Raw genomic sequence first — 12,672 nt, 5'->3', positions numbered from 1 at the left:
GCTGTATTCATTTAATTTTATCTGTAATTAAATTTAGATTGGACAACTCTACCAATGCACTGTGTTTTCAAATGCAGCAATGTTCTACAGCTTCCCTACCTGAACTGGCTGAAGTGATCTTATGAATCATGTACTTCTATAAGATCATAACATTCTATAAAAGTCTAAGGCTACCTGAGTTGGCCAGCTTTGAACTTCAGGATTGTTGTGAACATCCTGCATCATTCTCAATGGATCATTGATCCAATTCATGTGGCAGCAAATATTTTTAACCAGATATTTCCATTTGGGCAAGTGATCGTTGGTTTGGGTGTGGGATGATTATATTTTTGTTTTGGAATGTCGATTTCTTGATCAGATTTGGATTGTTTGTTGGTGCTTACCTATTACCTTCCTGTAGAAGTTCCTGTTAGACTTGCCTGACCCTGGGGACTTTAATCCCTGAACTAGGCTCGCATGTCAAAATCACCAGTTCAGTATACAACAGCAAAATGGAAAGGGCTGTGGACATTTTAACCTAATCATCTTCTCCATCACTGTGCTCTGAGCTCAGATAGACTTCTGATTTTCAGAAGAGCTGCAGACTAGTCAAATAAATTGGATGATAGCTAGAATACCAGTGGTTATAAGTATCTGCAGTGAGGCAACCAATCACAGGTAAGAGCACATATTTATGCATAATACATGATGGTGATGACTTACCTCTCTAGCATTATTGCATCTTCAAGTGGAGCTTACCTGAATGGTTAAGTAGATGGGGGACCCACTCATGGGAAACTGCTGAGCCTGCTTGGTTTTCATTCCCAACTAGATGACGCTTATTCATCAGTGCTGATTTTTCCTTCCCCATGTCAGAGCACTGATAATGTTTCCTAGTGTAGAATGAAATATCTGCGAAAGAAAAACCAAGCTCAGAGAAGACCAATATTCTTGTTGTGAAGAATAGCCTGAATAAGAATCAATAAACTAAAAGCAAACTTCAGCAAGTTGAGGATATAAATTGATGGTTTCCAGTATAAGAATTAGGAATTTCTCATTCAGAATTATAGTGCACTCCATCTGAATGGCAAGTGTATAATTTGGAGCTATACAGTTATTCTGACTCTGTTTATCTAATTTATATAGACACCCATCTCACCAAGTGGCTCTGGATGACATACACGGAAGCTAAAACAACTAATAAACATCTAAAACCACTATCATTACCAATTATAAAAAATATATGCAAAATATAAAAACAGAGGTAAAACAAAGAAATAATAGATGAAGGGAAGTTAATAGCAAAGGAGCTATCTCACTGGTTCACCCATCCCTGGGTCTTCTGGCATAACCAGGTCTTGAAGCTCAGAAGTTATGAAGCCAACCTTCATAAGGGGGGGGGATTCCACAATGTGCATATCAAAGCACAAAGGGACCCCATTTAGGGACCACCAGATGTAACTCCCTAGATGATGGAACCCTTAAACATGCCCTGTTGCCCACTTTGCAGGATCTAGTGGGACAAACAGATGAAATCAGAGAAATTTATAACAAAAGAATTGTGATTTTTCTTAACAAGGTCTTAAGAACAATTCCAAAGTAGGTTCTAAGTTAGATCACTTTATTTAAAAAAAAACAGTTTTAGACATAGCACTCTCATAGTTGTCCATTTTATCTCCTACAATTTATAGTTGTTACTTTAGAGGATCCACAATAACAAGTACCTCTTTTCAGCTCTGGCTGGTTTGATACCATTGCATCTTCCTGGTTTAGACATAGCCTGTCAGCAGTAGAACACAGGTTCTATTGACTTTATGATTCACCAAATTCCAATATCTGTACACAAAATTATCTTTGCAATCAGTGAAAATGGCAAAATTTTGTATATCTATGTGTTTTATTTCATGGCTGTGCACTGCCCTGAGTCCTTCGGGAGTAGGGGGGTATAGAAATTCAATAAAAATAAATAAAAATAAATAAAATAAAGCCATGAGATACTAAATATAGCCAAGCAAGGCCATGTAACATGGGTCAGCTATCTATTTTTCACCATCTCAAGGATTGCAGTTTGAGGTAGAATACACTAAGTGGCCAGAGATCTAGTTATTTAAAGGAACATCTCTTTTTATATTAACTGTTGAATATGTCATTTTGATTATACCATTGCAACAATAACAACAAAAAAGCCAAAGACTTCTAGAATGGTAATATGGACTTTTATTAATGAATGATACTCCTTCGTTTTTTTTAAAAAAACAAATGAAGATCCTTCCTCCTCCTTCCCCTCTTCCTTTGTATGTTTCTGTGTGTATATGTGTGTGAGAGGGAGGGAGGGAGGGAGAGAGAGGGAGGGAGAAAGAGGGGGAGGGAGAGGGAGAGGGAGAGAGAAAAGAACAAGTTTTTTTTTTTCATTTTGGGCTTTACTTCATCTTATCTTCTGCCAACTGTCAAGAAGGAATTTCTTATTATTTGTTTTTACATTGGTTTACACATGATTAGGGGGAGGTTATAATGATAGACTTCTGTTGTAAAAAAAATTGTCTAAAAGAGATTCCTAACCAGGTAACTTCCACATTTGTAGACTGTTCTAAGCATGATAAGATTGTGGGAGTTATATTTTGACACATCTAGGCAACATTTTGGAATGAGACTCACCTACAATATGTAATTTACAAACCAACACTGGATTTACAAAACATACCTGGGAAGTATTTTAAAAGATTTTAATTTTTATTCTTGGGTGGTGGGGGGGGGGAAATTCAGAAATAAGATTTTTCCTGGACACCAAAAGCAAAGCTTATCTTTGTAGTAAATAAGACCTAAAGTAATTAAGGGGAAGAAACATTGATAGGTTGGTCTGCTCACTTCGGAAGCCACAGAAAGTATAAATCATCTTAACTGGGAGACTGGCTGGCTCTGGGGATTCATAATGGAATATGATGCATTTTTAAATCTATGTTTCCCTTTCTGAATGCCAGACTCTGAAAATTAAGCCCTCCATTGTAGCTCGTCAGGGCTGCAATATTTACTCAATTAGCGGCTTATATCAGTCTTCTGAAACTGGTATGTTGGATTACAGCACTGATCAACTTTTGATCATTTCCTTGTTCTCTCACACATAGGAAGGAAAGCCATTTTTAAAGTGTTATCAACTATAACAAGTATGGGTAATTTAAAAACAAAGCAAGCTTTCCAAAGGACATAGCTACTTTAACTCTTCATGTTAACATAGTTACAAAACTTTTCTTTCAAACGTTATTCAAAGATCAGGAAACTCCTTGAATAAAATAGGTAGAAAAGGTCACTTCTTAATGAACAAAACAAAACTTGATGGTGTAGAATAAACGCAGATATGTTCATTGGTTGTAGTCTACACTGTGTGTCAATGCATGCTTAGTGTTTATAATTTTTATAAAAGGCTTTCTTTTTTTCCTGGATATGTAGCAATTCCACTAGACTCAGATCTTAAGTCCACTCAAGTACCTCTGTGAAAAATACTGCTTCCTCCCTCAACTCAGAAGCAACTCTTCCATAGGGATCACTGCCAAGGGAAGTAGAGCCTCAAGTCCCTCCACCTCTATCTGTGGGCTTTCTTACAGTTTATAATATCCTGAAAGAGAGCAGGACAGCAAGTGGATTAGCTGGCTCTAGGACTGAACAGGGAAGTTCACCAAAAACATCAGAATCTGCTAATACTTCGCGGCAAATCCTACCTCTTGATTCATTTTTTAAGCAACCGATCAACTTCAATTAGATAAAAAGGGGGATGGAACTACAATCAAATTATAATTTTAATTATTGAGAGGGTACATGTCAACAATTATTATGGCTGGTTGCACTATCAGCCAGATGTTTAGCTAACATCTGGATTTAGCTAACCCTTGCTATAGCCCTTTTCTATTCTTCAATTGGTCTTTTTTGAAAGCAGTTTTTCTCGTATTCATTAAGTCTTCATAGTGTACCAGCTTCAGTGCATCTTCTTCACTGTCCTTCAGATATTTTTCCAATGACGTATTTTCTTCAACAATGGCCTGGTATATTTGCAGCATTTCACACCCACCTATTTTCCTTTGTAAATAGAGTCTGTCAATGTCACTGCGTGGATGAAGGGCATGATTCATTGCCATTATTTTTCTGGTCTTCCTAAGCAGGGCTTTTTAGTATTGCTTGAGTGTAGCCAACTATTCAGGCTCTCTATCTAATGACTGAAATTGCCCAGATGTTAATTCCCATGATGGTATTTCTTCCACTGGGTTTGAACTTTAAGATCTTCTTCACTCTCATGATGTATTTAGATGTACCTTCTTGACTTCAGTGTGCCTGATGTTGTCAACTTGAAGAATGCACAGGTATTTCCATATGGCATTTTTATTCCTTTAGTTTTCACTATTTTTGTCTTGTTGATAGTAAGAGTGGCACATTTGTCCAGTCCAAACTCCATTACAGTATTTTGACTGTATATACAGAGTATATTGGGCAGCAATTCTATTTCACATAGGTTTTTTCCATACAGCTTCAGATCTTCCAGGTAAAGGAAGTGGGTTAGCCTGGCAGATGTTTTTGATGTTTGATAGCCATGACCTGACTTGTTCAGAATTGTTACAGAAGAATCCATGTGATGACAAACAATAGTTGTGAGAGTGAGTCTCCCTGAAAGATTCCTTTCTTATTACTAACGTCTCCCACTCTATAATTATTCACCAGCAGTTTTGTCTTCCATAGTGCCACTGATCTTTCCACAAGGCTTCTGATATTTCTACTGACTCCTTAATTTTTAGGCAGTTGATAATCCAATCATGTGGCACGGTCAAATGCCTTCTTGTAATTAATACATGCTACAAGGGATCCATACATCCCTTCTCTTGAAGTTTTCCAAATCACCTTTTAGTTAGGAGCTTTTTCCTCTGCTATTTGGACAGTTTGCTTTCTGCTCAGGTGGAAAGATCTTGTTTTCAACTTGGCAATGTTGGACTGCATGAGCTACCACACAATTTAGCAATCTGAAAGTTGTTGGGAAGCAGGTACTTGGTCTCAAGTTGCCTGGTGCTGCCCCTTTTGTTCGATCTTGCATTATCAGGTAAGTTTCTCCAGATGTCAGTCAATCCTCAATTTCACTTCCTTGCAGTATGTTGTTAAATTGCTTGGCAATACGTGGGTGTTGGCTAGTCAGATGTTTCATCCAAAAACCAGGCAATTCATCTTCCCGTGGTGCTGACCAATTCTTGATCTTTCTTTCCCTTTTCTCCACCATTTCTTCTCTTACTAAAAGTTCTTTCATTTCAGCTTCCTTCTTATTCTTACCCACCTGTTTTATCCAAGCTTCATTCTTGTTGTATTTCTTTGGGTGGTCCCATAGCTGCACCCAGAACTACACTGTTTCTTCTTTGTCAGGTATTAACTGGTTCACTGTAGTTCACTCTTCACCATATTCTGATTGGACTGAAATTGGAGGTTCTGCCTATAGTGTGCGATTCGAGCTTCAAATCTGCTGATCTTCTTGGCCATAGCTGTTATTTGCTGCTTTATTATTTCCTATGCTTCCCTGATTTTCCTTGTTTCTAGGAGGTATTTCTTGATCAAATATTCTCTCTTGTTCTTCAGCTTGTTTTCTTCATCTGCCCTAGCTTGCTTGCATCTGATCGTAGCATGCTGGTCTTATTTTCCAGCCTGATCTTCCATTTTGTTGGTGCATATTATATTTGATATTTATTTAGTTATTTATATCCCGCCTAATTATTTTTACAAATAACTCAAGACAGCAAACATATCCCACACCCCTTCCTCCTTTTATTTCACAAACAACAACAATCCTGTGAGGTGAGGTGAGCTGGGAGAGAGTGACTGGCCCAAGTTCACTGAGCTGATTTTCATGGCTAAGGTAGAGCTTGAATTCACAATATTATAGTATTGTCATCTTTATTACCTTATTTATTTATTCAAATTTATTACCTTATTATTATTAAAAAGCCAGTTCCTTCTCCTACCATACCAGTGTAAGTGCCATTGGTCATTTTAACTGAACAATCCTCACTTGAATAGAAGCCTAATACAATTAGGTAATTTTTCTGCATATAAAGTTAAACATTTTAATCTGCAAGTTGGATAACAGTGAAATTGAGCTAATAATTATCACCCCTGCTGCCAAGTTTAGTTTAAATTCCTTTTAGAATTTCTCTGCCAAAAGAAGTGACTATATAATCCAGAGGTACTAATGCTCTGTCACTTAATTTTTTTTTAAAGAAACAACTCAACACTTCTGAATCCAGGGGTTCTTGGTATTCATTACTTCTAGCTATGGCTGATGAACAAAATATCCTGAGAACCCAGTGAATCTATTATACATGCTCCAGCAATTTCTAACACAATAGCTAGAGCAGACAGTGGGTATTCTTCCTAAACACATAGTCGTAAATTTGGAATAGATGGAAATGTGAAGCTCTGTTGTTGGGGCCATGGTGGTTCATGTGGTAAGACGCTGAGCCTGAGCTCTGCTGAGGTCGGCAGCTCAGTGGCTCGATTCCCGTGAGCGAATAAACTGCGTCAGGACAGGAAAGGAGCCTCCCCCGATTGCCTACTGGCATTCAGGCGTCCCACAAGTAACACCACCCGAAAAAATTCCTTTCACAGTCAGCCAGCCTCTTCGGTGATCTATGGCACATGCTAACATGTGCCATACGCTAAATAAATAAACTAATTGAAACTACGGGCAGCTCTAAATGAAACTCTGAAATTTCAGGAAAGAACAGGCTAGCAAGAGAAGATCTGATCAACGCTTGCAAAAACAGATTGGTAATCACCAACATAATTTTTGGACTGCAGAGTTCAATAAGCAATCAAGATGAGAAACGTTCACACAGAAGAAGAAAGAATAAAAGAAGATTTGCAAAAATCAGTTCAGAAGAAGGGAACAGGTTGATATTTATCACAAGTGGACATTTACTGGCGTGTATTATTTGGAAGCTGTGGGCTAAATGTCAGCTGTAACCGTACTGACGGAGAGATATTTCCTACATCGGGATAATTTGCTTAAAATTACACTCAGATCAAATCAGATTTAATTCACAGTCCAAGACTAAACACAAGCTGTATACTGTCAACTTGACTTGGGCAAAACAGAGTCTTCTTTTGTACTGCCTCAGGAATAAAGTATCTTGGGCCAGCCCTGGAGTTGTCCAACATATAACTTATTCAATATATATACTTCACCTCTTTCATATACTTTGAATGTCTTTACTAATCTAAAATGTCACAACAGAAGTTCTAGTTACAACCACTACCACCACCCAACATGGTATTAGAATCAAATAGCTACCACCATCTAATTAAAACTCATTCACCATATTTTTTTTAAAGTTTCCAATAATAACAGACCAAGTAATGCAATATTTAGGAATGGAACTCACTGAGAAAATAAATGGAACTCATTGAGTATAGAACTCATTGAGCAAACTCTGAGCAAACTAATAGGAGCTTCTCAGGAGAGTTCAGGACAAAGGCAGAAGATTGCTGGAAGAAAGAGGATCAAAGAATCAAGGAGATAGAGATTGTGAAGGTGACTCTCTGTCTCCTGAGTACTGCTAAGGGCTCATGTTGTGTGATTGGAACATTGATTGCTGTTGATCTTATTGAGGTAGCTCCAATGGATAAAAATAGAATAGAATAGAATAGAATAGAATAGAATAGAATAGAATAGAATAGAATAGAATAGAATAGAATAGAATAGAATAGAATTCTTTATTGGCCAAGTGTGATTGGACACACAAGGAATTTGTCTTTGGTGCATATACTCTCAGTGTGCGTAAAAAGACAAGATACACTCGTCAAGAATCACAAGGTACAACACCCAGTGACAGTAATACGGTAGAATAAGCAATCAAATCATTCTAGGAAACAATCAATATCAATATAAATCGCAAGGATACAAGCAACAAAGTTACAGTCATGCAGTCACAAGTGGGAGGAGATGGGCAACAGGAATGATGAGAAAACCAATAGCAATAGTAATGCAGCCTAATGTGAGTAGTTTGACAGTGTTGAAGGAATTATTTGTTTAGCAGAGTGATGGCATTCGGGAAAAACTGTTCTTGCATTTAGCTGTCTTGGTGTGCAGTGCTCTATAGCGTCATTTTGAGGGAAGGAGTTGAAATAATTTATGTCGAGGATGCGAGGGGTCTGTAATATTTTCACAGCCCTCTTTTTCACTCGTGCAGTATACAGGTCCTCAAGGGAAGGCAGGTTGGTAGTAATTGTTTTTTCTGCATTCTAATTATCCTCTGAAGTCTGTCTCTGTCTTGTTGGGTTGCAGAACCAAACCAGACAGTTATAGAGGTGCAAATGACAGACTCAATAATTCCTCTGTAGAACTGTATCAGCAGCTCCTTGGGCAGTTTGAGCTTTCTGAGTTGGCGTAGAAAGAGCATTCTTTGTTGTGCTTTTTTGATGATGTTTTTGATGTTAGGTGTCCATTTTAGGTCTTGAGATATGATAGACCCTAGAAATTTGAAGGTCTCTACTGTTGATACTGTGTTGTCTAGTATTGTAAGAGGTGGTAATATGGGAGGGTTTCTCCTAAAGTCTACCACCATTTCTACAGTTTTGAGTGTGTTCAGTTCCAGATTGTTCCAGTAGCACCATGAGGCTAGTTGTTCAACCTCCCATCTGTATACGGATTCATCGTTGTCTCGAATGAGACCAATCAATGTTTTATCATCTGCAAACTTCAATAGTTTAAAGGATGGATCGTTTGATATGCAGTCATTGGTATATAGAGAGAAGAGAAGTGGAGAAGTAGAGAAAGCACACCTCATTGGAGGGGGCAATAAATAAGGCACAACTCTGTAGAGAGGAAGGTTATTGAAAGAGGGAGCAGGTAAAGAGCAGGAAGAAGATAGAGGAAGAAGAAGCATAAAAACTAAGGAGGGAAACAGCATTGGAACTGCTAGCTGAGCTACTAAACAGATAACTGATGATGCTACCTGTTTCTTGAGTGCTCTTGATTGCCCATGGTGCACAATTGGAGCACACTTGGCTGCTGATCTAGTTAAAGTAGGTTCAGTTAGCCAGAAAGAGAGCTCAAACCAAGAATACAAAGAGGAGTTTGGTAGGAGAATTTGGCAAATTTGGTGCAGAGGGTAATACTTTGTTGTTGACCATCAGAAGAACAGTAGGTGAAGGGAACTGCTCTCATGAACTGAGAGTGTGTCTTTTTCTTTTTTCTTTCATGAAGACAGTGACCACTATATATTCTGCAAATGCAGTCTTACTGCTCTCCCGGAAGAAAGTATGAAGGGGCAGAGGTAAAACTGTTCATCCAACCACTGAAGATCCAAATCTGTCCTATATTCTGGAGCTTCAGAATAAATCCTGAAATAAATTCCAAGGTCTCACTATAGTTGAAGTTTTTGGAATCATTGATGAAGAATAGCTGCCAAGGAGCCTCGGGGAATGAAGAAGAAGTCTCTCTTTAACTCGCTGCCAAATTTTCCCTCTTTTTTCAAAGTAAGCTTATTTACATTATAAGTTTGAAAAAAAATGCAAAACAAATAAAATGAAAAACAATAACAAACAACAAAGAAATGGAACAATCATAAATCTAATCATATCAAGTCTAGATATCAAACATTATAGAAATAAATTATAATTTAAAAGACAATGAGATTCTATCATCTATGACAAAAGGAAATATACCATATCACTTGGCTCAGTAGAAAACATTGCCATTTCAAAAATGGATAAATTACACATCTCCTGAATCCAGTTCTTAATTGTTGGGAATAGAAACACCTTTCCAGTTTCTCCATACAGTTCTTCTCAAACTTTATAAAAACATTCACATTCTAAATTTCTGGATCAGAATTTAGCATAATATTAATTTCGTAGGCATTGAGAGATGTACGTTCCACAAAAGATGCCAACAATTCAAAAGACCAAATTGTGAGAGTCGATAACCCTTCAAATATATTCTATTCCTTCAAATATATTCTTTGGGGCAGCCAGTAAACTCAACATTGATAAATCAATTGCATTCTTAACTCAGATGAGACCAATTTAAATCTTTAAAACTTCTGACAATGGTGTTCCATTATTGGATATTGCAATGTTCTTTACTCTGTACAGGTAGTCTTTGAGCCCAAAATTTCCACTGCTAAGCAAAAAAATTAAGTTTTGCCCATTTTGCGACCTCATCAGAGATGGGTTTCAGCAGGTTCTGACCAGTTCTGGAGAACCAGTAGCAGAAATTTTGAGTAGTTTGGAGAACCAGTAGTAAAAATTCTGACTGGCCCCGCCCCCATCTATTCTCTGCCTCCCGAGTCGCAACTGATTGGGAGGAAATGGGGATTTTGCAGTAACCTTCCCCTGGATTGGGAAGAGAATTGAGATTTTACAGTATCCTTCCCCTGGAGTGGGGTGGGAATGGAGATTTTGCAGTATCCTTCCCCTTTCACGCTGACCAAGCCAAGGCCACCAAGCCATGTCACGCCCACCAAGCCACACCTACAGAACCGGTAGTAAAAGTTTTTGAAACCCACCACTGGACCTCGTTGCTTCTTCTAAGTTTTAGAACACAGAGACTTTTCCAAAATAGTTAACTGATATGCTGGAGCTGTTCCTTAAAATCAGGGAGATAAGTTTCTTTCTTTAGACAGATGGACAAGAATATGTAGATGCCTTTGTATGATATCTGCAAGAATGCGCTAATTGGCATTAGAATGGAAATATTTTATCTGCAACACATTATATTTTAATGTTTAAAGAGGCATCTTTTTCCAAAGTGCAATCATTGAATTGGTACAACAAAGGCCCAATCAAATAATGCCACTTTAGCAATGTGTGCAAATCAATGGGATAGTTACCTTGGAAACCTGAGTATGATTTCAGGTGATTAGAGGCTGCCCACCAACAAGGATCTTGCCTATCTTTGCGACTCTTTCAGAATCCTGCACAGCAATCTGCTTGTCGACAAAATCCATCAAGCAAAGCTCTGAGGTTTTCTATTGGAAAACACCATTCAAAAATAGCAGTTATGTTATATTTTCAGCTGCAATTGCTTTTGATTTACGTCCCTTGAAAACTTTGCACTCTGGCAGTTGAAATGGATACACATTTAACAGCAGGAGCAAAGCACGGGTGCATTTTGAGGATTGATGTGGGAGTGTCATCACTTAGACAACCAGGTTTTGGGTTGTTTGTGGTCAAGGAATAAAGCAGCCACCGTATACCAGCACTGCCATCCGCTCCCTTGGTGCATTGTTTCAATTACAGGTCATTAACTGGAATAAGGATGCCTGGTTTGCTAAACAAATGCAGATGGGGTAGTCAGACTCAAGAGAGAGTGAAAGCAAAATATCCCAGGGAGACCTGTCATTTTGTCTCAATGTTTTGCCTGCCCATCTGCTGCTCCTGGCAAGGATGGTTACACCTGAGACGCTTGAAAACAGGCACTTGATCTTGCAACACAGTCAAAATGGTCATCCTTACTATGAAATGCCTCATCACAGATTCTCCCAATTGCCAGGTTATTCGTTTTCTGCAGATTTTCTCACAATAATTCCCAATTGGTTTCCTTATTTTACTTCATTTTATATTTCATTTCATTTGTACCCACCTTCATTATTTTTACAAATAAGTCAAGGTGTCAAATGTGCTTAATACTCCTCCTATTTTCCTCACAATAGCAATCTTATGAAGTAAGTTGAGTGGAGGAGACTTACTGGCGCACCCAGCTGGCTTTCATGGCTAAAGTGGGACTAGAACTCACAGTCTCCTGGTTTCTAGTCTGGTGTCTTAACCACTAGACTAAACTGACTCTCAATATGCTTCTCTTTAAAAAAAATCTTAATATCTTTAAAATCGCTAGTCACCGTGAGACTAGTATATTTATCAATATGATATTTTCTTTTCAGCGATGCACTCAGGATTTCAGAAAAGTGAATTTCGAAGCATTACCTGGACAATTCTGAAAGCCAACTATACAAAGTTTCATTCTCTCAACAGAATTCTACTCATAACTAACCAATTTACAAGCACATCATTTTAGGCACATTTTGTAATTTAAGATATGACACATTTTACAAACACTGCCACTGTGACTGGCAAAGTATGTTTGGTTAGGGTATTGTGTGAACTCAATGAAATGTGCTAGTTCCATAAGCTAAGGCTCAACATTATTTATCTGTGTTGTTTTCATTTATTGCAAGCTGGGTCAGGTGAAATATTGTCTTCAGGAACCATATCCTTTCTAAATTTCCCATACTTATCTCTGGATTAATAGTGCCTTTTAAAACTAATTTTGACTGGCTGCCTAGCAACAATGGTCACTGTGGATAGTAAATGACTTGAAATGCTGGGGCACAGCTGAGATATAAGACCACATCCAAAAGTGAGCAGGGCCAAAACTGACTTGAGGAAGGGGTTCAGTGGGGAATGCAGAGGGTACCTTAAGTATCCACAAGGATGCTTGTAATATCCATACAATTGTTAGGATATCTCCTGTTCATTCTCCCCCATTTTCAGCATCTGTGAACTATGTACAATCTTTCAGAAGGCCTTGTTAATTGCCTAACTAGCTTCAATTAAACAATCCTGTCCAAATTGATGGGATTGCAGGGCCCCAAATTCCCAAGCAATTCTTCTTGCTGGGCATCTGGGATTGCTAAATCAATACTTCAGGAGCAAACTAGTTTTTAAAAGACT

General features: G+C 38.1%; 1 long non-coding RNA gene across 1 annotated transcript in view; it reads right to left on the bottom strand.

The window, feature by feature from the left end:
* The window catches only part of LOC139327245 (uncharacterized), a 203,349-nt gene that overhangs the window by 152,504 nt on the left and 38,173 nt on the right, over positions 1 to 12,672 (bottom strand). The window contains exon 2 of the long non-coding RNA XR_011601659.1: positions 739 to 891. This is a non-coding gene — a long non-coding RNA (uncharacterized lncRNA). The remainder of the gene's footprint in view (positions 1 to 738; positions 892 to 12,672) is intronic.

The sequence above is a fragment of the Pituophis catenifer genome, unplaced genomic scaffold, assembly GCF_029215685.1.
Source record: "Pituophis catenifer annectens isolate HBS135680 unplaced genomic scaffold, rPitCat1.0.hap2 SCAF_1, whole genome shotgun sequence".
NCBI classification, from domain to species: Eukaryota; Metazoa; Chordata; class Lepidosauria; order Squamata; family Colubridae; genus Pituophis; species Pituophis catenifer.
This window is presented reverse-complemented; position numbering and strand designations above follow the sequence as displayed.